Raw genomic sequence first — 26,770 nt, forward strand, 5'->3', positions numbered from 1 at the left:
TCTAATAGATATGTACTGATATCCCATTGTTGTTTTAACTTGTGCTTTGTTAATGACATGTTATGCTGAGCATCTTTTTATATGCTTATTTGACATCACATCTGTATATCCTCTTTGGTGAGGTGTCTGTTCAGATCTTTTGCCCATTTTTTGAACTTTGTCGTTGTTGTTATTCTTGTTGAATTTTAAGAGTCCTTTGTACATTTTGGTTACAAGTCCTAGATCAGATATGTGTTTTAAAACTAGTTTTTCCCCCAGTCTGTGGCTTGACTTTTCATTCTCTTAACAGTATCATATAGAGCAGAAATTTAATTTTAACAAAGTCCAACTTATTAGTTCTTTCTCTCATGGAGCATGCCTTTGGTATTGTATCTGAAAAGTCACTGCCAAATTCAATATCATCTAGATTTTCCTCATTATCTTCTAGCAATTTTTTTTTTCTTTTTTATTAAATTCTCTTTTGTTGAACCACTGAGTATATGTTTCTTTCTGGGCCTCTGACTGATACGGGGCTGGACAATAAAAGGTATTTTCCAAATGACCGCTATCTCAGCACCTGAAGATTTAAGAATACAAAGTGTAACAGAGGAAACAGCTGAGTTAGAAAATGGTTCTCTGAAGAACAAAATATCTGGAATCAATGTAAGTGAATGAAAGGAGCTAATCTCTTAGAGAAGTTAAAGATGAGGAGGATTCTGTAAAAGGAAAGACTTAGGTGAGATCGGAGGCTTTTATATCACAATGTATGCATAAGTGTCAAGAGATTTTTTTAAATTAATTAATTAATTAATTAATTAATTTATTTATTTTTGGCTGTGTTGGGTCTTCGTTTCTGTGCGAGGGCTTTCTATAGTTGCGGCAAGCGGGGGCCACTCTTCATCGCGGTGTGCGGGCCTCTCACTATCGCGGCCTCTCTTGTTGCGGAGCACAGGCTCCAGACGCACAGGCTCAGTAACTGTGGCTCACGGGCCCAGCTGCTCCGCGGCACGTGGGATCTTCCCAGACCAGGGCTCGAACCCGTGTCCCCTGCATTGGCAGGCAGATTCTCAACCACTGCGCCACCAGGGAAGCCCCAGTGTCAAGAGATTTTAATGTAAGTGCTGGTTATGCACATTCTGAGGACTGAAAATATTAAAAGGGAACCCTGAAGTAATATAGGTTTAGTAACTTCAGCAAGCAGCTACCATATTTAAGAATGAGGAAAGGAGGGGAAATTTAGTAGTTACCATTATCTGGAAGCTTGGAGGAGGGCCTTTGTGGTTCTGATACCAAGAATCTGAAGAGGATGGCTGGTGATGGTTCTGTAGAAACTCGGAGGAGAGAGCCTGAGACCCCCAGAGCTGGAACTTGGATCTGAGAAAGAGGCAGCCCAGGTGGTGCTGATATTTCTCAGGGGCGCAAAAAGACTGGGAAAAGTCTGGAAGCAGAAACCAGCTGTGCTGCCTGAGTGCGAAGGCATTGTTGGGTGACGCTACTGAGGACGAGAAGTGAACAGAAATGAGGCTTTCCTCTTATAGTCCAGTCTCCCTCTACTTCCCCCGCTTAGCGTAACTTAACAAGGAATCAGTTGTAAAGAAAAACATGCAGTTTGCGTAGTCACAGACTCAACTTTATAGAGCGGAGTATAAAGATGGTGTGTTTGGAGCTGAGAAAATTGTTATAGTTTCCTACTGGCTACTCACGGTTAGGAAAGGAGTTGTTAGGACCTCTGATCTTCATCAGATAACATCAATAGCACAAGCTTGAGTTTCTATTTCATTTTGAAAGAAAACAATCTATGCTAAATGCTCTCTAGTTTAAATTCATGTGAAATAGGTAGGAAGATAAGTTTGACTTAGTAACATTCCTGTTACAGTTTTCATGTTCACTGAGAGCTGAGTGTGTGTTATCCAGTCACACTTGGATATCTACATAACACATGATAAGATACTAACATGATTCTATCCTCCCATTTTCACTCTTCCATCATTATGGTTGATATCCAAGTTTAGGTACTTGGTACTCATCAGTTTTCATCTGGATTAATAAATGTTTTTCTGTTAGATTTCATTAGCCACAGTTTTTACATTGCTAATGATCTACTATTAGTCATCTTTCTAAAATAAGAAAAAATAGATAAATAAGAAAAATAAAACATCAACACCAATAACTGACTTTCTGTTGATTCCAGGTAAATTATAAATCTGTAGCATAGAATAAAATGCTCTATAAATTCATTTGAATTTAACCTTTCAGAACTATCTATACTCATTCCCCTCCCATGGAATATTCTAGATAGAGCAAACTGTTACCTCTTCCCAAAACATATGGTGCATTTTTACACATTTACATCCTGAGTTACTCTTTCATGATCTTTTAGGTAGTAAATGGATAATTTCTAGGAGGTCCCCAAGGAAACAATCTTTCATTTAAGGAAATATATTCCACTGCAGAAATGCAGACAAGAATTAGGCCTACCCTTGAGGACTTCAAAATAGTGTCATGGTATAAGAAGGAGGCATAAAGATATAATAATCAGTACTTTATAATGATATATTATCAATAGTAACACCACAACAATGTTTTAAATACCAATTATAAATCAGATCCTATACCAATTTTTAGACAACTTATTTTATAACTGGCACAACATTATGTGAAATATACAGTAGTGAAAAAATGAATCTCAGAAATCTCAGCTATGTTTTCCAAGCTTGAAAACCGAGTAAGCAGCATCCTGAGAGCCTTAGATTCCATTGATCCTAAAAGCTTTGGCCCTAACCACATACACATACTGCTTCTCTCTAAGTGTCTTGAGGGCAGAAACTATGCCGTTTAGTTTCAGTAGCTAGCCAAGCAAATTATCTATAGGGAATTAATAAAGACTGGTGTGTAAGGATAAGGTAAATAATAATAATCAAGATAATACAGACACTAGAGAGTGACACCAGGGCTGGGGAGGTCAAAGATCAAGTAAAGTGACAGGATTAGAAGGGAGGAAACGCTCTGCATATTTCCACAAAGTGCAGGAAAGACTTGAATGGCCAGGACCAAAGCAAAAAATAAATCCCTAGTAGCTAACAAAGGAGAGGACTGGAACACAAGGGAGCTCATGCGGAATATGAATTCAAGAGCAAGATTTTTCAGAGGCCCCATTTTTGTCTTTACTTATCATGTTACTGTTCTTGGATACTGCACATTTTAAGGAAAACGTGCCTAAATGCTCATAGGTTAAGAAAAGAGAAAAGAACTCTGACAGGGTAGTAAGTACCTGAGATGAACCACACAGTTTTGTAAAAGAATTCCTCACAGAGATCATGTTGCATTATTAGAGAATTTAAAATTGCCATTAAGAATGCTAATTCTTTGCTTTTTTTAAGTGATGATTTGATATTTTCATTCTAAAAGTTCTATCCTATGAGATAATATTTTCAGGATTGATTTCAATTAATGCTTCAAGGTGTCGACAAAAAAATTAACCAGTCAATCTAAGAAAGAAATGGAAGATTTTATTCGAGCCAAATTTGAGGATTATAACCCAGGAAGAGCATCTCAGAAAGCTCTGAGGACTGTTCCACCCGTTAGAAGTCAAGGCACAGTTATATAAATTTTCTGAGACAGAGGGCTTTACATCAAATGATGTATTATTGGCAGCTTACATATTCAGATCTAAGCGGCATTGTGGTGAGTCATGTGACCCTTTACAAGATCAAGAAGGAATGTTATCTGTTAAGGAGTTGTCTTGTTGATGCTAAGACAATGTTGTTCTTATGGTTGAGCAGGTGTTCCTGCTGATGGGAGAGGTTTGGTTGATGCATAATGCAAATACACAATGCACAGTGCAGGGAGAGAGGAGGCCAAAAGGCAGAGAAGAATTTTTATGTTTAGATTTTTCTTGTCTTGCTATTAAATATGAATTTTACTTCACAAAGGATACGTGAGACCTACTCACAAAGAAAGTTTGTCCCCTACACATTCAAAAATCTTGAGGATTACATACTTAAAAAAAAAAAAAGTTTGAAAAGAATTGAGATGAGGGGCTTCCCTGGTGGCACAGTGGTTGAGAATCTGCCTGCCAGTGCAGGGGACACGGGTTCGAGCCCTGGTCTGGGAAGATCCCACATGCCGTGGAGCAACTAGGCCCGTGAGCCACAACTACTGAGCTTGCGCGTCTGGAGCCTGTGCTCCGCAACAAGAGAGGCCGCGATAGTGAGAGGCCCGCGCACCGCGATGAAGAGTGGCCCCCGCTTGCCCCAACTAGAGAAAGCCCTCGCACAGAAACGAAGACCCAACACAGCCAAAAATAAATCAATTAATTAATTAATTAAAAACTATTCAAAAAAAAAAAAAAGGATTGAGATGAAACCAATGAATGAAATTTTAGTCTGAAGTTATCATACCCATGTTACCAATGAATTTTTATGGTACTTTCCTCTGAATTAATTAATTTTGAGACCGTTTGAAATTGTGTGGCAGAGTGACATGTTATTTTTTAAGTATTAAAAAATATCTAAACATAATCTTAAATGTAGATTTATAATAAATGGTATTATATAAATTTATTAACTAACTTTATTGAGCACCAATTATATAGTAGCTACTATAGAAAGAAATAAAAATATTGTTTTATTCATTAAGGGGTTTAAAGTCTATGGAGAAATAGATAAGAAAATAAACAGTTACATAATTGGGTAATATTAAATTTGATCTAGACTCTATTAAATCTTTGTATTTGAACAAATGATCTATGAAGTTTCTTCCAATTCTAAAGAAACACCATCTGGAGACTATTTCTTGAATCACAATATTTTCTCCATACCTGGAGTCCTCTTAAGTCACATAACTTGGGCCAGATTTTATTCAAACTGCACACTATCTAAATACCTACTTGATAATAGCTGGCAATCAAGCATGATTTAGGTAGATTTTATTGTAATAACTAGTTTGAATAATGATAGTCCAGCATGGCAAAATTGTCAGGTTGTTAGCAGGGACCCGAAGTCAAAATTTCTCCATTCTATGGTGGAATAAACAGTAAAATTTGTTACAAATGATCAGTCACGCATGATACCTTGAATACACGGATCTTCTCCTATGGTGATTTTCTTATCCTTGAGCAAAGTGGAATAAGTAGGTTATATCATAGAATCCTAGATGTTAAGAAAATTTATTTCGGTAGAGATATTCTCTGTTTATTTGCCAAACATTCAAAAGGGGCAATAGACACTGTTACATGTTCTACTGGAAATATTTCATAGGCTTACCTTGTGTTACTGGATTTTGTTAAGTAAAGGAAACTGAATGTTCTTTGTCATGCAGTGGTTTATAGGGAAATGCAAAAAACTATAAAGAGTTTTTATGTCTTGTGTAAAAAGTAAATATTGAAGCACATAAAATAATTGTAAATAATCTTAGAGAAAAAGTTTTTACATTGAAATTCTATTTGAGAAATTGTTGCACTTTGGCTTCATCCATAGATTGTCAAACACAAAAAATGTTCAGTAGGTAATAAAATAGAACCATTAAAAGGAAAAGCACTGTATATGACTATTTTCTTTTGTAGTAGAATCATATGTTGCTTCTCTAAGATTCAGGAAAAATACTTTTCTTTCCGGTTGTTACGTTTAGAATTAATCATACAATGCATTAGTCATAACAGGGATAGATTCCTTAATCAGTAAAAATGATTCATTATGGTAGAATGTTAGGTACCTGTGATCTGATGTATACGTTCCACATGGGATACCCGGTGTACAATAATAGAAACTAGACTGCTTGGGGAGCAAAAGTCTCCATATAGAGAAGGGTTGATGGCGTTGACACTTAGTTTCACATTCCACAAAAGATTTCCTTTCTTCCTCTCTCCCCTTTCTCCACTTCTCTCCCTTTCTTTTCTGTCTCCCTCTCTCCTCTTCTCCCTCCCTCCTCTTCTTTCCTTTCTTCCTTTTTTTCTATGTCTTTCCCTCAGAAAATACTTATTGAACACCTACTGTATTCCAAGCACATTTCGTATGTAACTTTTTAGATTTTTGTGACTTGGTGAGGGAGAGAGAGAAGAAACAACAACATTCAACCAGTTGAGTAAAAGAGTTAATAACTGGTCAAAGAGATTCCGCTATGTCATTTTCAGGACAACATTGATTTTACAGCAAAAAGAAAAATGCTACCTTCAGTTTCCCTTGGCAACATTCTTGTTACCTAAAGGGATTTGGCTCCTAGCTTGGTATCTACATTAATTTAATATCAGTAAAACATGAAACATATAACCAGAACTGTCAAACACAGAATTTTGCCAAATATAGCATCTTAGTATTAGTACTGCATAGAAAATAAAAAGGCCATAAACTATTCATACTTTCTTATTTGAATCATATTTCATAGTCTATCCATATGGCTTTAGGTTATAACTTACTAAAAGGAAGTACAACTATTCAAAGCATATAATTCATGCCATAATTTTTGCAGGAAGATACACACAATTTCCTCATATTCAGAATTAAGTGTGTTTACCTACATGGTCTATAAACATCTAGTTAGAAATAATAGATCAGTATATATAAATTATGGTTAAATGATAAGTGTTATCTTCTGAATTTCCACTACAATATAAACCATACTTTTCACATACATTTTACTTTTTCACATACATTTTCAAATGTGATGTACCATTTGACTTACAGTTATTTTTAATTATTCCATTACCCTTTTACATATGAAGTAAAATAAATTAATAAGTTAACAAACAGAAAGATATTATCAATAATGTAATTCAGTGGTTCAGTGGTTTGGATGTGCCTTACCATGTCCAAATATAATAACCCTAGTTGTTATTAGGTGAAATAATGGAAAAGAGGAAGGGACTTTAACTACTGAGCTCCTTGCTATATCCTTGTTCTATTCTGTAAAATTTAGTTCACGCAAAAAATATTTATAGAGCAGTTTCCATACGTCAGGCTCTGTTTTAGGTACACTAGGTACAGCATTAAAACAACTCAGAAAATCTTTCCCCTCAATAAACATACAACCTAGTTGGTAGAGGATGAGAATCAGTTTGGGGGAAAAAATAAAGCAGAATAAAGAAATAGGAAGTCCCAGGGTATGGTTTGGATTTCATCTCAAGTTACTTGTGTCTATATGCTAGATTCTGAGTGAGGCTGAGATTTAAGGAAAGGTTTTCAGAATAATAGCCTGGGGGAATGATTTGGATGGAAGTGTGTATTGGATATCACATTACCTCTCTAAGCAAAGTATTCACTTCTGTTCTCCTTCTGGAAATGTACTTCTTTATCTCTGAATACTTTAACCATTAACAATCTACTTCTATATATGAATTGAAAGCATCTCCTATCTTTGTTCACTCTCATAAAATTTGGGCTGGAGTGCAGACCTGTTTCCTAGATCATCTTAGCCCATCTAGCCTGAAAGGGATATATAGCTAGCTAAATACATTCATAATAATATTAATAATACTAGTTAAAGTTTATTGGACACATTATGTCAGGCATACTTCTCTGTGCAGTGCATGCATTATCTCTAAATTCTATGGTGTTGTCAATGTCATTCTCTCCATTACAAAGATGAAGATGCAGAGTAAGGAACTTGCACAAAATTCATGTTCTCTGCAATCTCACTTCAGAGTTTGCATCCATCTAGAAGCTTCTGGATTTTTATTTCTGGATAGTTAGGCAAACAGCACCCCATCTATTTTGGTTTGTTTACTTCACCATGTCAAAAAACATCTTTAATCTTAATTATTACATCTTATGTAAAATACTTTCTCACTTATAGACTAGATCAGGGCCTCCAGTTATTTATTTTGATAGAACTATGGGTTTGCCCCATCACATTTCATTTTAGTCACTTACTTAATTGGTTTTGACACTAGACTCTCAGCAGGAATCAAGCCCATTGTCATTTTTATTATATCTCAAGAATATGAAATAGTCCTGGAGCATAACCAATGTACCCTAAATACTTTTAGAGTGAAGAGCTTTTAAAAAAACTGAATTGACTGACAGAGTAATGTCTAAGAGAGAGGGAGATTAAGAGAGAGAAAAAAAATTGAATTTATAGAAATTTGAGATTAACTCTATTGTTTCTATTATTTAAAGCAGTTCAAGAATATGAAATATACTAAACTATTTTCTAACTTCAAGTTCTCAATAACTCAAGGAATAAGTAATACAATTTTGGCAGAGTCCTCTAGTTTTATGATCTTTTATCAGAATTAATTTTTGAATACATTAAATATTCATGTTAGATCTATTGTTGACTTTTGATCTCATGTTAGTTTTGTCTACTTGCCATTGTTTCATCATGAGCCTGTTCCAAACCCCTAGGGGTATATGGTATTATTATAGAGAAGACAGACAAGAATTGAGCAGAGGAATGGAATAGGATAGATTAGAATTTGGAGAGAGAAAGAGGAAGTGTGTTTGTGTGGGTGTATGTGTTGGGACAAGTGCTGTCAGGATGACAGCAGAGCTGAGCTTTGGGAATGACAGCATTATTAGAGAAAATTGAATCTCGGAAAATCAGTTCCAGGAATCATTTTAAAATTTCTATTAACTTTGCCATTTTCTTTAGTTTGTGCCATCAACTGTATCTTTCTTAAGCTTTTTCAAGTTGACATTGTCAAGGAAAACTAAGTCAACCCTCTTTCCTAGTTTTTACACTATTATAGTCCAATTAATATATTTCCTATAATTTATATTAAAACATTTGAGAAATACAAGTTCATATATTTCAACTTGAAAGGAGCATTAAGAATATATATAATTATGTAAAATGCATTAAATAAAATTAAAACTATGATTCAATTATTTTTAATAACTATAGTTTAAAGCAGTGAAAGATTATGGCTTCTTCTGAAATATAACTTCAATAACTTTTTCAATTTTAGGCATGCATTACTTAATTTGAGATTTTGAAAAAATCTATATGAACTATTTTTTTCATTATGTCGATGAAAAATTAACCAACCAATCTAAGAAAGAAATGGAAAACTTTATTTGAGCCAAATTTGAGGATTGTAACCCAGGAAGAACATCTCAGAAAGCTCTGAGAACTGTTGTGCCCATTAGAAGTCAAAGCACAGTTATACAAGTTTTTTGTACATTAAATGGCATATTATTGACCGTTTACACAATCCAGATCTAAGTGTCAAGTGGTCCCTTACAAGATCAAGAAGGAATGCTATCTTTTAAGGAGTTGTCTTGTTGACGTTGCCCTTTACGGTTGAACAGGTATTTCTGGCAATGGGGAAGTTTGGTCAATGCACAATGCAGGTACACAATGCACAGTGTGGGGAGAGAGGTCAAAGAGCAGAGATAATTTTTATGTTTGAAGTTTTCTTGTCTTGCCATAAAATATGAATTTTATTTCACAATTACTATTCTATTTTCAAGGGAGTCTTAGATTGATGTTTCCTAATATGTGAGTAGAATTCACCAGAAGACTTCAATACCTGTAGTTTCATGTTTATATTCTATAGTTTATTTAGTTAAATCTCTCAAAGTCATTCACTTGTATGTACAAATTTTGTCTATGAATGTTTCCTAGTATATTTCACATTGGCCTAGATCTATTTAATTTTCTCATGATTATCATTTAAAAAATAATGGCATAGACTATAAATTTTTACTTTCCAGATACAGTTAAAAATTATATGTAGGGTATAAAATAGAGTATTTTCTAGTTGATTTCTGAGCCGCTTTAGCTCCTTCTTTTTTTTTAGGGTACCCTTATTTGGTGTTCATTATTTCTCTTCAAGTTTCATGTTTTGTAAGGAGACTGATACTACCCCCAGCTTCAGGGATGGGACTTCAATGATCTGAGCCAATCTGGATAATCCCATCTACTCTGACACAGGGTTCTGTTCCAAGATGCAATTATACCAAAGGCTTATCAGTGCTCTGTATTTCCCTGGCGTCACTAAATAGGGCAAGGTCAATCAGAACTAAACCAGTTATATTTGTTCTTATTTGTAGCAGCACACTCTCCCATCTGCTGGTCATGCAAAAGAAGTATTCAGCCCCTACCCCTACATTCTGCCCTTGACCCTGTAGACTGCTGAGCAGAGAGACAGTACAAAAGGAGATAATTGAAACATTATTGATACATTGCTGAATGAACCAATACAGATATGCCCTTGTCTCTAGATTCTCCAGCTATATAGTGTGTTAATGTATTTTTTATAATCTTATGAAGACAGTTTGAATTGTGATTTTGTGACTATCAGAAGACACTCTGACTTCTCTAAAAAGTAATTAAATATAGGTTATTCGAGTTCCTCCTCTTCTCTCTTTTTTTTTTTTTTAATTTAATTTATTTATTTATTTATGGCTGTGTCGGGTCTTCGTTTCTGTGCGAGGGCTTTCTCCAGTTGTGGCAAGTGGGGGCCACTCTTCATCACGGTGCGCGGGCCTCTCACTATCGCGGCCTCTCTTGTTGCGGAGCACCGGCTCCAGACGCGCAGGCTCAGTAGTTGTGGCTCATGGGCCTTGTTGCTCTGCGGCATGTGGGATCTTCCCAGACCAGGGCTCGAACCCGTGTCCCCTGCATTGGCAGGCAGATTCTCAACCACTGCGCCACCAGGGAAGCCCTCCTCCTCTTTTCTTATAAAAGTAAACATTGGGTTTTCATGTTCTATCTCTTATATGGACTTCTAGATTCTCTAGAGGAACAAGGAATGTCCATCACTCTTATGCTTTGAAGGCTTTCAGTACTCAATGACACAGAGTCTACCCAAGTCTAACCTTACAATTGCTCATGGCTGCTTTCCCCCACTGCTCTTGTGAAGACCCTACTTGCCAAGCACTTTCTGGTGTAGACAGAGAAGGTCGAGGAATATGCTCATTCCAAATCATTAGCTTCCTTATGCCTCCTAAATAAGTTAAAATAAGTCAAACAACTTTTAATTCAATCAAATAAATATCTCAGTATTATTTTATATAGGGAGGATAGGGAGTAGATTTACATGTATTACTGAAGATAATTCTTCCATGCTCTACTTGATTTCTAGTTGTGAAGAGAGTGTTTAGATCATAATTTTTCCAGGCGCATTTCAGTTTGATAACTAAGTGGATCTTTGTTCTTTGAAATATCTGTTAATGAAAATCAAAGGCAATTTCAGTACCAAATGGTATTAATTAGTTGATAAATTGCCACAATATGGTTATACAATTTATTTTAAAGCCATTCTCTAAATACAAGGCTTACAAAGATTCCTTTAATTAGGATTTTTGGTTTGTTTCATTTTCTAACAATATCTTCATCAAACATCTTCTATTGTGTCTGATTCACAACTAAAAACATGCATATTTGAATTAGTAAATTATTTTGTAATCAGTTGTTTATGTTATTGTTTCTATGACTAGACCATAAACACTCAAAATCAGGGTGCACTTCTGACTTTATAGAAATTCCTATTTCCTAGAACAGCTTTAGATCACACAATAGTAGTAAATATTTCTGGAAGACTGAATTAACTTCCTCATTCTTTCTTTCACTACCACTGCAGCCAATATTAGAGTTTAGTTTGGGGATTATAGGAAGAGGACTGTGATGGCCAGAATAATGGCCCCAAAGATGGCACTGTCCTAATCCTCAGAGCCAGTGAATATAGTAGATTACAGGGCAGAAAGGGATTAAATTTGTAGATGGAATTAAGGTTAATCAGATAGGAAGTTTATTCTGGATTATCAGGGTGGGCCCAATATAATCACAAAGGTCTTTAAAAGTAGAAAAAGGAATCGGAACCGGAGAGGTGACAGAAGGAGAAGACTCAGCCCAACTTTGCTGACTTTCTTTTGGACGAAGTCCATGAACAAGGAAAGCCTCTTGAAACTGAAAGACAAGGACATGTAATCTCCCCTAGCATCCCCAGAAAGGAATACACTTTGCCAACACTTTGATCTTAGTGCAGTGTGATACAGGTCATTCTTCTAACCTATAGAATTGTGAGACAATAAATCTATGTTGATAAACTCCTAAATTTGTGGGAGTTTGTTTCAGCAGTAATAGGAACACTAACTAATATAGGGCAGTGGCAGGCTCCCACTCTGTGATGACCTTAGAAAAGCTCCTTCTCACTGACATCCCACTGGCTTCTTTTATCTTCTGTGGTCTGAGATATTCTGTACCATGAAGCCTCACTTGTCCCCAAACACATAAACTTGATATCCTTTCCACATTGCCCAACTTAAAAAAAAAACAAAACAGTCAATTTAAAGTGAAGAGAAAGTTGAAGGTCAAAAAAGGGAACACCTCAAAACACCCAACATTTCCATAATGTTAATGACACTTTCTATGTCTGCTTCTCAGTTTAAACTGAGATCGAGTAAAAAACTTTGTAAAGAAAATGACTTCCAAAAAGAAATATAAATTAAAAAAATTTAAATTTATGTGCATATATTGAGTTATTCATAAATTGCCTCACTTTAATATGAATGTAATGAAGCAACATTTAAAGAAAGACTTTATCTCTTATACTTTTATTCAGATGAAATAAGCTTTATATTTGCATATTTGGGTCATTGCAAAGACTCTTTTCCATAAAATTTTGGTAATTAGTGCAATGAAGCTGGAAAGATCTTGCTTTCAGTGTTCTGGCTCACTTGTGACCTGTTCATGCTAACAGCTTTAATGGAAATATTTAGTTGTTTCATTTTATATGTAATCCTGGCAGTAGTTTGACATTTTAATGTTGTGTCATATTATCTTTCTGCTTTTTCTCTATTTGAGCAGAAACCATACGATAATTTGAAAATAAAAAAATGTTACAGAAAATGAAAGATTTAAAGTAATACTATATTTTAAGCACAATCTCTACTTTAATGATTGACTATTTTCATAGGTCATAAGCATGTTCTAATTTTACTTCTCAGGTGACACAGGTTATATGAATAATTGTGAAAACAGAATGGACTTCCGAGAAATGTAAACTTATAAAAAAAAACCTGAATTTTGTGTAGGCACTCTTTCTTTTATTTATTGAATTGCATAACTTTAATATATCTGAATAAAGCATTATTAAAATAAAGAACTTATTTTAACTCCTAAGTTTTTAAAATAAGCAAAGAGTGCCTTGATGATTTTTGTATGGTAAATAAACTTGGATTATATATACCAGGCAAACTGACCAGAGGCTAGAGGAGAGGAGATGGGTGGACTTTGGAGGCTGGGGCTGGGCAGGAGAAGGGAGAGAAGAGGGTTGGAGAGGAGAAGGCACTCCTATCTAGGTAGCACGTGAAAGGAGTACAAAGACAAGCATGAAAGGTTAATTTTCCTGAATATTTGTAGCCATTTTCTTGGCTTTTTTCCACTCCATTCTATCTTACTATAATTAAGGACTTGGAGAATTCTAGGATCTATATACCCCTTCTTCCTTTGGAAATTTGATGCTAGAGATTGTATACTTTCTTAAGATTGTACTCAGAATAAAACTATGCAAAGCTCAACTATTTTCATTTACATACTTGGAACAAAAAGAGTGAACTATAGAAACGCGACTTTTCATGCTTGTGTGCTAACGGTGATCAGGAATTTGAGAGAAGTATACCAAAAATGTTGGCACTGTTTCAGGGAGCTGTAAAAATTTCCTGTTGAAGGAAGGAAGCAAACGTGTCCTACTACCTCTGAAAAATTCTTCCATCTGGCCTCTTGTCCATTATATTTTATACAGTTACTTAAATTTATGAACATGAGTTCCTCTCAGATTTAGGGTAAATGACCCCCTCATGACCCTGTATGAAATGTTAGGTGAAAAAATAGAATTTATGCAAAAGCTCATGCGTCTAGACATGCTTTCTCTAGGTGTGTATTTACTTGCACACAAACAGCTCCAGTCAAACCTAATAAGAAGATAGCACAGGAGCCTAAGACAGAGCAGAAAAATGGCAACTCTTACACTGGTTTTGTGTTATTTAGGGAATATAAAGAAGTGGATTCTGTTATCAGTCCAACAATTTTGTGAGTAAATGGAATTTTTCTAGATAATTCCTCAAATTTAAAGTGATTTTAAAAGAACTGTGAATCGAAATAAAGAGAGGTAAGAATCCTTTATATAAAATGTTAAGTAAGCTTGGGATTTCAATAAACTTCAATTTGGAATTATACTTCTTTCAGTGTACTTAAATTATGATTATGAAACCACTGGGAAACACTGGATAGTCACCAAACACGTGAAAATAATTATTCATCCTGTTGTAGCACCAAAGAACAGATGTCAACACTCAGCCATGTAGGGAAAGATAGCTATTAGAAAGGAAATTAAAAACACAGCCAGTGCCAACAGGTTTTTTGTAACTAAGTTATTTACATTTTGATCCAGTGGAAGAAAGAATACATTCCAATTAAAACAAAAATTTAGAAGAAAGCCGGAAAGGATAGCACAGTAGTAAAGGATACCAGCCAATATGAAAGGACAGGTGTTAAATCTTCCATAGACTATAATTGTCTTTTAACAATTTAAAATAACGTATTATAGAAAGGATTTTAAATTGGGAAAAGAGCTTTATGTAGCTTAATCTATGTATCTTTATGTTTGTTTAAGGAAAGAGCCATTTTGCAACAGGAGGCAGAATTCTATTCCTTTATACTTTTAGGTCAACATTACTTTCCCACGAATTTCTGTCTTTTGGTAATCCTTTTGGAAGCAAATGCAAGTCAAGGAAAGGGTTGATCCAGAAAGCAAACACCTATCAACAATTTTCTGCAGCCCTTCTCAGACTCAAGCAACCATTCTGAGTAGGAATGCTAGCTCTGGTCAGGAAGTAGAAGGTTTCGGAGAGCAATTTTAGGCTTAGTAGAAAAAACGGTACTTAAAAAAAGGCTTTAAGAAGTGATATTTGGGGAAAGCGGCGGGGGGGCGGGGTGGTGGTGGTGTGATGAATTGGGAGATTGGGACTGACATATATACACTAATATGTATAAAATGGATAATAAGAATCTGCTGTATAACAAATAAATAAAATACAAAAATTCAAAAAAAAAAGATACAGAAAATTACATAGGAGTTCACAGAATATATGCGATCATTGAAAAAAAAAAATGTATGGTTCCAGGCACTTTCCATGATCTTATTCATTTTATTAAAATCTCACAATGACAGGGAAAAAAAAGTGATATTTTGGCATTATGATTTCAGGTAATGACATATTTACCAGTTTATAAGATACCAGTTTAAAGTAAGAAAAATTTAATTGCCCTCCATGTTTAGATAAACGCAAATCACTTTGTTTGGAAACACATACCCAGTGAGAGTGGTGAAGGGGTAGCATTTTCTATGACACTTCAGTCTGTTATATACATGTCATAGTTCCATGTATTTGAAAGCTTTTTCATGGTTAGCCTTTATTTTGTCCTAAGCCTGTTTTACTCATCTATAATTTTAAGTGCAATTTGAGTGTAAGGTGAAAAAGAACCCCACAAAACTGCCTGCCTAAAAGTTGACTCTCCACCATCTTCCACAAATTTGTCCCTTGCATCCCTCCCCCATCAACCACCACCCACTGTCTCTGACCTCTCTTCTTGATTGGAAAATAAATAAGTTTTCCTTACATTATATTGATATACAAACTAATTTTATTAACATCAGTAGCTTTTAATATCTATATAATGTAATATACAACTTTTTTATTACTTGTGTACTCTAATGCATAATGTTTCAGTTGATCAAAAGACATTACATATCTTTAAGAGTTGGCTTGGTATCTTGGATTGGAATAGAACATATAATTTTTCCCGTTAAAAATAATAGGAATTTCTTTTTCACGTAAGGGCTTTTTGCTTAATGGCGGATTTCTGAAAACACATCCAGTTGTAAAGTGAGAAATAGGTGGTATTAACAGGAGTAATAGTAGTGATAGAGATGAGAGTATTTAGTATTTGCCTGAAGCATATGAACCATCTCTTTATTGAAGCTTACTGTTTTTAATTGAAGATGACAGTAGAAGGTGTCCTAAGAATGACTAATTACTGATGGTGTTAATTTCAATGTTACCAAAACACATTTTAAATATATTTTCAAAATCTATGAATTAAAGGCGTCCATAGTTTCTACTTCTTAATATAAATTGAGGACTAACTCAGGTAATTAAATGAAATATTTTGGTAGAGTGCATGCAAAAAATCTTGTTGGGGTTGTGTTGTTGTTATTCAAATGACATATAAATTATTTATATGATGCAGACAGCCTAAAATTCCTATCATATGTGATCATCACTAGAATGTTAATGAGATATTCACAGATAAATGCATCATGTGTTGGAAAAATTTATCTGTTTGGCTTTTTCAGGAAAATTGAGCCACTACTAGATAAAAAAAGTAAGGTATTTAATATGTAAATTGTGGCTTACAAGAATGTGAGTGGAGCCTGCATCAGTGAGGGTCTGAAATGCCAGCCATACTCAGTCACTAAGGACTCAGCCAGAAGAACAGGCCACAGTAGAAGCCAGAACTCATGGAGAAGTCAGATGATTTGCTGCTACCTCTGTCACCATCATGAAAGGAAGTTCTTAAAGATCTTTGAGTTCTGCAGATTCCTCGCATCTGGCTGCCATGACCTTTTGAGCCGAATGACTTCTTTGTCACTTCTACCTCCCAAATGTTACATGACTTGCCTCTCATTAGCAAACTCTAACCCATGACCAGGTATGGAAGGAAGTTCTAGGAAACGTTGTCCCCAGCTTTAGAAGGGACTTCTGGTGATGCTGAGTTAAGGACAATCAAGCACATTACCAAAAATGCTATAACATATCTATACATATAAACATATAGTCACTTTGCAATGGCTTAATGAAATAACCAATTAATTATTGTTAGAGTTAGAATAAAGTCCTCCTATTTTCAGTCTTAGGTAGTTGGATACTTACAGAATTAATATTTGTTAGCTGGGTTTTCAGATATTGTCCACCGTTTTCTTTTTTTGTTTTTCCCTAATGTGTCTTAGAAACAGTCTTCACCTTTTTTATATCCATGCTGTAAGGAATCAGTGCTTTTCTAACAATGTATGTAATTCGTTTTTCAATCAAATATCAGGTATAATCAAATGATGTATTTGCTTGCTAACTTATACACATCATAAAAATTCAATTTTTGAATAAATCATTACCACCAATTTCTACTTAAAATATTCAGTTTCCCAGATGTACTTTTTTAAAACTGAAAGTAGTTGTGGGTGAAAAAAACATAGTGGTAATAAAATATTGTTATTTCTTGACAATTTGCTATGTATGAAGCAGAAACTAAGGCTTTTATATATCCCAGCTCATTAAATTATCAACTTTAATTATCAATCTTATTTAAAGTATGTCTTATGAATCCCTCTTTAAAGTTGAATAAAATGAAGCAAAATTTTAAGTAACTTGTAAAAATTCAAAGAGCTATTGAATGATAGAATTTGGATACAAATTCAAATTCAAGCTATTATGAGTTAGCTTGAAATCATAAGCCTTCCATAACATTTCCTATAATTTGCAGTATAGGTGTATATCTGATGAGACCAAAATTTGGCATGTAGTGGGAATATGATTGGGGAGCAGTATATGGGAAGGCTGGGAAACAAGAGAACCGTGGGAAAAATTTTGTTTCCTTGAGATAGCACATTTGTCTAGACTCCAGGCTCTTCTTTATACAGGCCCTTCCTCTGATTATGATTTTTCTAATATTTCTTGAAAGCTAGAGGAAACATTTAATGACTAAATCAAAACCTCAATAATCTAAGCAATCATTTTTATTAAATAGAGTCTAAGTGCCAGTACAACATAATTTGCAGCAGTTTTCTAATATACCTTTCTTCTCTGCCATTTATTTTTAAAATTCTAGGCAAAACCTTATATAAGATTTAAAAATACATTACTTAAGAAATAGGAAGGTAATGATTTTCAAATGGCTTAATGATTTTGAACATTAAATGTTATATTACAGATATTAGAATGTTTTGCAATACAGTATTAATTTACCTGAGAGGTTATTCCACAAGGAATAAAAACATGTGTTTCTAACTAAACTTATTACTTTAAAAGCTTGATGAATGACAACTATGAAAAAAAATCCCCTTAAAACCATAGACTAATTGGTTGAATATAAAGTCTCTGGGGTCAGAAACAACAGATGTGCATATACATTAAGGCAAAATATGAGGCAAGAGGAACAGATAACAGCAAATAAGTCTGTCGTTTTATGTTGAATGACATAAGAACTCTAAATGTTTCCTTTCTCTCCTACATTCTGTTCATGGGCCCACATGTTCTATGTCAATGAGTAATGACTTGCCATTCCTTATGTTTTTTTATTTTTTTCCTGTTTCTGTTGCCTTTCCTCATTACAGTTCTTCTCAGTGTCTGCTCACAACCTTGGCTCAGTTCAACCTGCCATATGGAGGCATATCTAGGGAGTAGGTATAGTTTCTCCCTACAGGCCCTGTACTCTTCAGGATCGCCATTAAGCCAGTTATAGCTTTGACGTCTTTTCCACATTTTTTTGTATCTACAAGATTTTTAAAATATTGCATCTTATTGTTGCACAACTTTTGCTGTCCCCTGCAATTTCTTTACCTGAACGTAAAAGCAGACTGACATTTTGAAGTTAAATGAAAATATGCTGATGCAAGATACAAATTAAAATGGCTTCCCTTGCCCCTGGGATAATTCAGCAGTCTTTGAAATGACTCACAGAGCCATTCCAGCCTGGCCCCTGCATACTTCTATGGCTTCAGTGCTCATCTTTCTTGCTTTTGCACTCCATTCTTGGGTTGCTTGACTCTGCTCGTCTTTCTCATCTCTTAGTCTTAGTGCGGGCTGTAACCTCTCACTTGATCATCTCCTGCCATGTTTTCCTGAATACATCTTAGCCAGTTTTTTCAGGTATCGCCTTAGAAGTCATGCTCTTTATGTACTTCAGGAATGTTTATCTTCTTACCATGCTCCCTATTTTGTTTAGCTTCAGCTACCACAGTATTACTTTTTTTTTGTACTTTTGTTTTAATTGCTTGCTTTCTGCTTTATATTGTAAGCACTCAGAGGGAAAGACCACATCTATTCTGCTCTCCATTTCAAATTTCACTCGTCACACAGGGTCTAAGATATTACTTGTTAAATAGACATTTCATCTTTGTAAATTCTTTACCTGGATGCCTCTTATCATTTACCTATACACGTTAAATTGTTAATATGATTGGATTGTCAACAGTTATTAAGTCAATGGTGTGGGGGTTTGGGAATTTTCAGAGGGAATGATACAATATCAAGCATTATATATTAATATAAATTTTAACTCAATAATTATAGGAATATTTTTTCTAAATAAATTTCAGATCTGTGAATGAGAATTAGCTTGTTCAGTTAGTATTGTATGAGCAGTGTTCAAACTATGAGGACAAAAATAGTACTTTAGGGGTGTGTGTGTGTGTGTGTGTGTGTGTGTGTGTGTGCGTGTACTGTTTTGCCAGACACCACATTTACTATTTATACAATGCCTCAAAATCATGTAGTAAAGAAGAAAACAATCAAGAGGTAAGTTGGTTAAAATCTTATAAGAAAACAGCTAATATCCTAACAAATACACAGAACTTGTATATCCCCTTTCCTATTATAAATATCTCAAACATTAAACTAAGAAACAAAGCTGAGGAAAAAACAGACTTTGAATAAATAATATAAATGGAGAAAATAAATGTGCTAAATAAAATATAAATTTCTTTTGGCCAGATTAAATTTCCCTGTAATACTATTTTGGCATACTACATATTGAATAATGAATATATAGCAAATAACTATTGACTTGGATAGGAAAACAGCGATAGCACTTAATTCTTGACTATTAAATGGCTTTCTAAACTGACTTGAGAATGAATTATGAGTTAATTTGGCCACCAATAACCAACATTTCTTCTGATATCCTGTACTGGATAGCATGAGGAAAAAAGATTTCTTTCAGAGATATGTGAACCTAAATATTTGAAAACTTACAAAGATCTTCTGCATAATAGTAGGTTTCTCAGTGTTTTTGAAATATGTTTTCCCATATTAAATCAATTGTGTGTGTGTGTATAACAATTGATTCAATGTTTGAAAAATATATATGTATATACATATTGGTTTGAAAGAGGAAAGAAGCAAAATTTTTAACAGTTAACATTAATTATTAACAGTTAACAGTTCATATAATCTCTGTCTTAGATGTTAAATAAAATATATCTTTTGCAACTTATATTCAGAATTTTGGTAAAATACTGAATTTCTCTACATCTCTATTCTATGGATGTTTTATGAATTAAATAAAACAAGGAATATAATTAGTCCAGCACTTGGCTCAGTACTTATCCTAGTAGTAGTAGTTGTATTGGTGTATTCATTAAAAAAAATCAACTTTATTTTTATTATGCTTTAAATTTTGAATTTGACTTATTAGTTCTTAGTGCTCTGAAAATAAAGACATATTTTCCACCACATATTTTGTTGTTCAGGGACAGCAAATGGAGAAGACTTAGTTTCATAACCTACACTTTTCCAATGAGAACTTTTCAAATAAATTAACTGGGAATTAAATGTGAAGATATTAAAAATATATATATTTCAAAAAAAGATACTTCCAAAACAAACAGAAACACAACAACAACAAAAACCCTTCATGAACAATCTTAAGGAACTATTTTTTGTTTTAACTAACATTTTTATTTTGTTATTTTTAAAGCACTACCCTTAAAGATTTCAGAGTAGTTTAAACTAGAGGGTGCATTTCAAAATGTCTGATCATTTGCTTAATACTTAATTTATTCTACAGAAGACATCTGCCATATAAAATTACAAGAAAATGGAACAGGTATAAAAATCTTCTGTGCTGTAAATGGAACCATTAAATGGTGCCTGCTTTGTCACATTTTGTTGGGACTGGTTAGAGATGTAACATCAGGTAATACATTTCAGAGTGATGTGACAAGGAAATTAGATACTGAATGCTTTGTAGTTCTCAATTTATAAAACTTTAAAATCTCATTTAAGGAATGACACATCCTAGAAAAGCAACCAATCAAAACTTCTTCTAAATTCTTGAATTAACAACAAGAAAAATTAACCTTTTTTTTAAAGAAAAAAGTATTTTGTTCACTGGGATCTGAATCATTACATAAAACCTCTGTTAGAATCATTGCCAAACATAATCTGTGTACTTATTCAAGGTTGCATGATGCATTAACTACATTTAAAAATTTAATTAAAATAAGAAATTACATTTAAGTATTTATAATAAATTCTTTCAAAGTTTTCAATATCAAATTCAATGAATGGGTGTGTGTGAATGTGGTATTTTAGTTTTTTGAGTTAAAAATACACTTTTAATTCACTAATTCTAACAACTGAATTTTATAGAACCCAAGATAAGAAATAACAGTACAGTCCCTAGGATAAGTTGAATTATTGTTGGATGGGTGGGGGTTTTGGCAGCTTATATCTCAGAAGCAGCAGGGTATTCAGAGCTAGTAATGATAGAAATACTTCCAAACGAGAGCTACAGTTATAATTGAAGTATAAAGAACTTAGATGGGCAAGTTCAAACATTCAGCTCTGTGTCCTAAAAAGAATAATGAGAACAAACAAATCAAAGAATTGAAATAAAAATTTTAAAGAAGAGAAAAACATCAGTTGAACACTAAAGTAAGCATAAAATAAAAATATGAGAATGGACAGTGAATAAAATCCCTATATGAAATAGTAAGATAGTAATTCTCTTTGATTTTCAGCTTTAACTTTGAAGTTTAAATGCATATATAATTTTAAGTAATTGCTCTCTATTTGGAAATTTTGAATATATACTTTATGAAATAATTCCTGAAAGTAATAAACTGAAATGTCAGATGATACTACTATTATGAAATTTTAAACATGCAAATATCCATTCAATATCTATTTACTGAGTACCTTTCTGTGCAAGACATGTGTTAGAGAAAATGAGAACTTAAAAATGTGTACTAAGTTTACTCCTGCCTTAGTGAAGTTAGCAACCTTGTGTAGGAGCAGGTGAGTGAGCAACCGATGTAGGATATTCACTCTGTACTTATGTGAAAGTGCTTCTTACATTATTCACAGAGGTGACACGTTAATTCTACTCAAAGGGAGCAATAATGTCCTTTCTAAAGGGTTGAGATTTGAACTGAGACTCACTAGCAAATATATGACTTTAGCTGGTGAGATTTTGAAAGCAGTCTGAGTTTAGGAAATGAAATATAAAAACCATAGTTGACAAATGTACAAGATATGTTCAAGAGACAGATAAGTCCAGTATATCAAGATGAGTGAATGAGATAGCTTGGTTTCAGGAAAGAGGAGTTTCAGGAAAGGGGAGGATGGAAGAGTTATAAGTGGCACTGCATGGGACCAGCAAGCATGGGTCAGATAATGGAAAACCATGAATGGAGCCTCATTCTTTGAGAAGTGGAAAGTCAGTGCAGATTGTTGAGAATGGAAGTAACATGATCAGAGAGGCCAGATTGGAAAGAATTTAGTCAAGGTAGTTAGTATTCTAAGTGGAAAGGCAACAATACTCTGAACTATTACATGTTGGAAAGAAGGGATGAATGAAGATATTTTTTGAATTAGAAGTAGTATTTATTCATTGCTTAAAAAATACTTAATGTCAACTACATGTCATACACTATTCTAGGACCTAATAATAGAAAGATTTTCAAAATAGAGAAGTTTCCTACTCCCCACTCTTGGGGAGCTTATGTTCTAAATCAGACTGGTTAGGGAGGGCTTCTCTGGGAAGGTGATATAGAAGAAGGAATGTGATGGTAAAGAAGTGGCAGGTCATACAACAATAAAAGGAAAGAACTCTTCAGATAGAGCGTGCAGTTGGTGCCAAGGCCTACTGAGGAGGAAATGCAGAAACGTGGTGATTTCAAAGGATAGGAGGAAGGTCTCTATGCTTGGAGCTTGAGTGGCAAGGGATGGAATGGTAAGAGGAAGAGAAGTAGAGAGAGCTTTATAAGCCACCATAAAGAATTTTGATCATTTTTTTTTCAATTGAGATTGGAAGACATTAGGTAGAACAGTGACAGATTTAGCTAGTGGTTTTAAAATTTTACTGAAGCTGTCTTATCTAAAAATGGATCACACAAAGTCAAATGAATAGTAGATGATGTCTCCAGTGCTTTGACTCTGTCTGACCTGAATTGTGATTCCATTATGAAAAAAAGAAAAAGGAAGAAGAGACTTAGGAATTAAAATAATGAGTTTGTTTTTTCTCTTACTTTTGAGTGTAAAGAGTGTAAAAGTGTAACATCACAGGCACCCAGGGAGAAAAATGTCGCAGAGAACAAGGCTGTACTGATACATACTACAGAGAAATCAAGAGTGATGAACACAGAGAAGATGTAAATTGATTTCTCAATTACAAGGTCATTGTAAATCATCCAAACAGCAGCTGGCTAAAGTGATGGGAAGAGAAGCCAAATTATTAAGGTTGAAATGGAGGTGAGAAGTGGAGCTATCAAGTGAATTCTATTGTTTAAAAAAATTTAGCGGTGAAATAAAGGAAAAGATTCAGGCCTTTCAGTTATTTTGTAGTGCTACAAAAAAAGTCTTTCTTCTGAAATATGAAGCAAACATATAAAAGCTGATTTCTGGTTTTTTTCGATCAACTTTTTGCATTTTCGGTTTTGGAAGTAATGTATCACTTGTTTCACATTTACACGTATTTTAAATTTAGAAATAAATTGGTTGTACATAATGGTCTGACTTTGATTGCTTAATATAATGAAAATGAGTGAAAAATACTTGAAATATGGAAAGTAATAGATATGGATTTGATTTATATGATTTTAGTTTTTTCTTATGCAGAAGTTCATTTAAGGACACTATTATAATTTAGTAGGGGTATTAAGTAAATGCAAATGATGCAAATGAAACTTTAAATAATGTTTCTAAGATTTTGCCTCCTCCCATATCAAACAAAGACAATTAAACTCAGTTTGAAGGCATACTTCTGGTTTAAAACAGTATGACTAGGTAGGTTTATTCCTAGGTATTTTATTCCTTTTGTTGCAGTGGTAAATGGGAGTGTTTCCTTAATTTCTCTTTCAGATTTTTCATCATTAGTGTATAAGAATGCAAGAAATTTCTGTGCATTAATTTTGTATCCTGCTACTCTACCAAATTCATTGATTAGCTCTAGTAGTTTTCTGGTAGCATCTTTAGGATTCTCTATGTATAGTATCATGTCGTCTGCAAACAGTGACAGCTTTACTTCTTCTTTTCTGCTTTGGATTCCTTTTATCTCTTTTTCTTCTCTGATTGCTGTGGCTAAAACTTCCAAAACTATGTTGAATAATAGTGGTGAGAGTGGACAACCTTGTCTTGTTCCTGATCTTAGAGGGAATGGTTTCAGTTTTTCACCATTGAGAATGATGTTGGCTGTGGGTTTGTCATCTATGGCCTTTATTATGTTGAGGTAACTTACCTCTATGCTTTCTTCCTGAAGGGTTTTTATCATAAATGACTGTTGAATTTTGTCGAAAGCTTTTTCTGCATCTATTGAGATGATCATATGGTTTTTCTGCTTTAGTTTGTTAATATGTTTTAACACATTGATTGATTTGTGTATATTGAAGAATCCTTGCATTCCTGAGATAAACCCCATTTGATCATGGTGTATGATCCTTTTAATGTGCTGTTGGATTCTGTTTGCTAGTATTTTACTGAGGATTTTTGACCTGTATGCAGAAAACTATAAGATGCTGATGAAAGAAATTAAAGATGATACAAATAGATGGAGAGATACACCATGTTCTTGGATTGGAAGAATCAACATTGTAAAAATGACTATACTACCCAAAGCAATCTACAGATTCAATGCAATCCCTATCAAAATATCAATGGCATTTTTCACAGAACTAGAAGAAAATATTTTACAATTTGTATGGAAACACAAAAGACTCCGAATAGCCAAAGCAATCTTGAGAAAGAAAAATGGAGCTGGGGGAATCAGGCTCCTGCATTTCAGACTATACTACAAAGCTACAGTAATCAAGACAGTATGGTACTGGCACAAAAACAGAAATAGCGATCAATGCAACAGGATAGAAAGCCCAGAGATAAACCCATGCACATATGGTCACCTTGTTTTTGATAAAGGAGACAAGACTATACAATGGAGAAAAGGCAGCCTCTTCAGTAAGTGGTGCTGGGAGAACTGGACAGCTACATGTAAAAGAATGAAATTAGAACACTCCCTAATACCATACACAGAAATAAATGGAAAACGGATTAAAGACCTAAATGTAAGGCCAGACACTATAAAAGTCTTAGAGAAAACATAGGCAGAACACTCTATGATATAAATCACAGCAAGATCCTTTTTGACCCACCTCCTAGAGAAATCAAAATATAAACAAAAATAAACAAATGGGACCTAATGAAACTTAAAAGCTTTTGCACAGCAAAGGAAAACATAAACAAGATGAAAAGACAACCCTCAGAATGGGAGAAAATATTTGCAAATGAAGCAACTGACAAAGGATTAATCTCTAAAATATACAAGCAGCTCATGCAGCTCAATATCAAAAAAACAAACAACCCAATCCATAAATGGGCAGAAGACCTAAATAGACATTCCTCCAAAGAAGATATACAGATTGCCAACAAACACATGAAAGGATGCTCAACATCGCTAATCATTAGAGAAATGCAAATCAAAACTACAATGAGGTATCACCTCACACCAGTCAGAATGGCCATCATCAAAAAATCTACAAAGAATAAATGCTGAAGAGGGTGTGGAGGAAAGGGAACCCTCTTGCACTGTTGGTGGGAATGTAAATTGATACAGCCACTATGGAGAACAGTATGGAGGTTCCTTAATAAACTAAAAATAGAACTACCATATGACCCAGCAATCCCACTGCTGGGCGTATACCCTGAGAAAACCATAATTCAAAACGAGTTATGTACCACAATGTTCACTGCAGCTCTATTTACAATAGCCAGGACATGGAAGCAACCCAAGTGTCCATCAACAGATGAATGGATAAAGAAGATGTGGCACATATATACAATGGAATATTACTCAGACATAAAAAGAAATGAAATTGAGTTATTTGTAGTGCGGTGGATGGACCTAGAGTCTGTCATACAGAGTGAAGTAAGTCAGAAAGAGAAAAACAAATACCATATGCTAACACATATATATGGAATCTAAAAAAAAAAAAAGGTTCTGAAGAACCTAGGGACAGGGCAGGAATAGAGACGCAGATGTAGAGAATGGACTTGAGCACACAGGGAGGGGGAAGAGTAACCTGGGATGAAATGAGAAAGTGGCATGGACATATATACACTACCAAATGTAAAATAGATAGCTCATGGGAAGCAGCTGCATAGCACAGGTAGATCAGCTCAGTGCTTTGTGACCACCTAGAGGGGTGGGATAGGGAGAATGAGAGGGAGATGCAGGAGATACGGGGATATACGTATATGTATAGCTGATTCACTTTGTTATAAAGCAGAAAGTAACACACCATTGTAAAGCAATTATACTCCAATAAAGATGTTAAAAAAAAAAAAACAGTATGACTAAACATTTCTAAGAAACTTTTTAGAGCTCAAATGACAGAAATAATAGAATTGTCTGTGAATCCGAAGCACCTTTTGGTGTATTGCCTCACTTGATCCCCATGACAACTTAGTAAGCATGCAAATTGAGGAAACTGAATCTTAATGAGATTGAATTGAATTTTACAGTTTAGCAATAATAGAATTAGCATTTTGGCCCTAGTTTTATTATACTTAAATAGGAGCTT

The sequence above is a fragment of the Balaenoptera ricei genome, chromosome 10 (assembly GCF_028023285.1).
Source record: "Balaenoptera ricei isolate mBalRic1 chromosome 10, mBalRic1.hap2, whole genome shotgun sequence".
NCBI classification, from domain to species: Eukaryota; Metazoa; Chordata; class Mammalia; order Artiodactyla; family Balaenopteridae; genus Balaenoptera; species Balaenoptera ricei.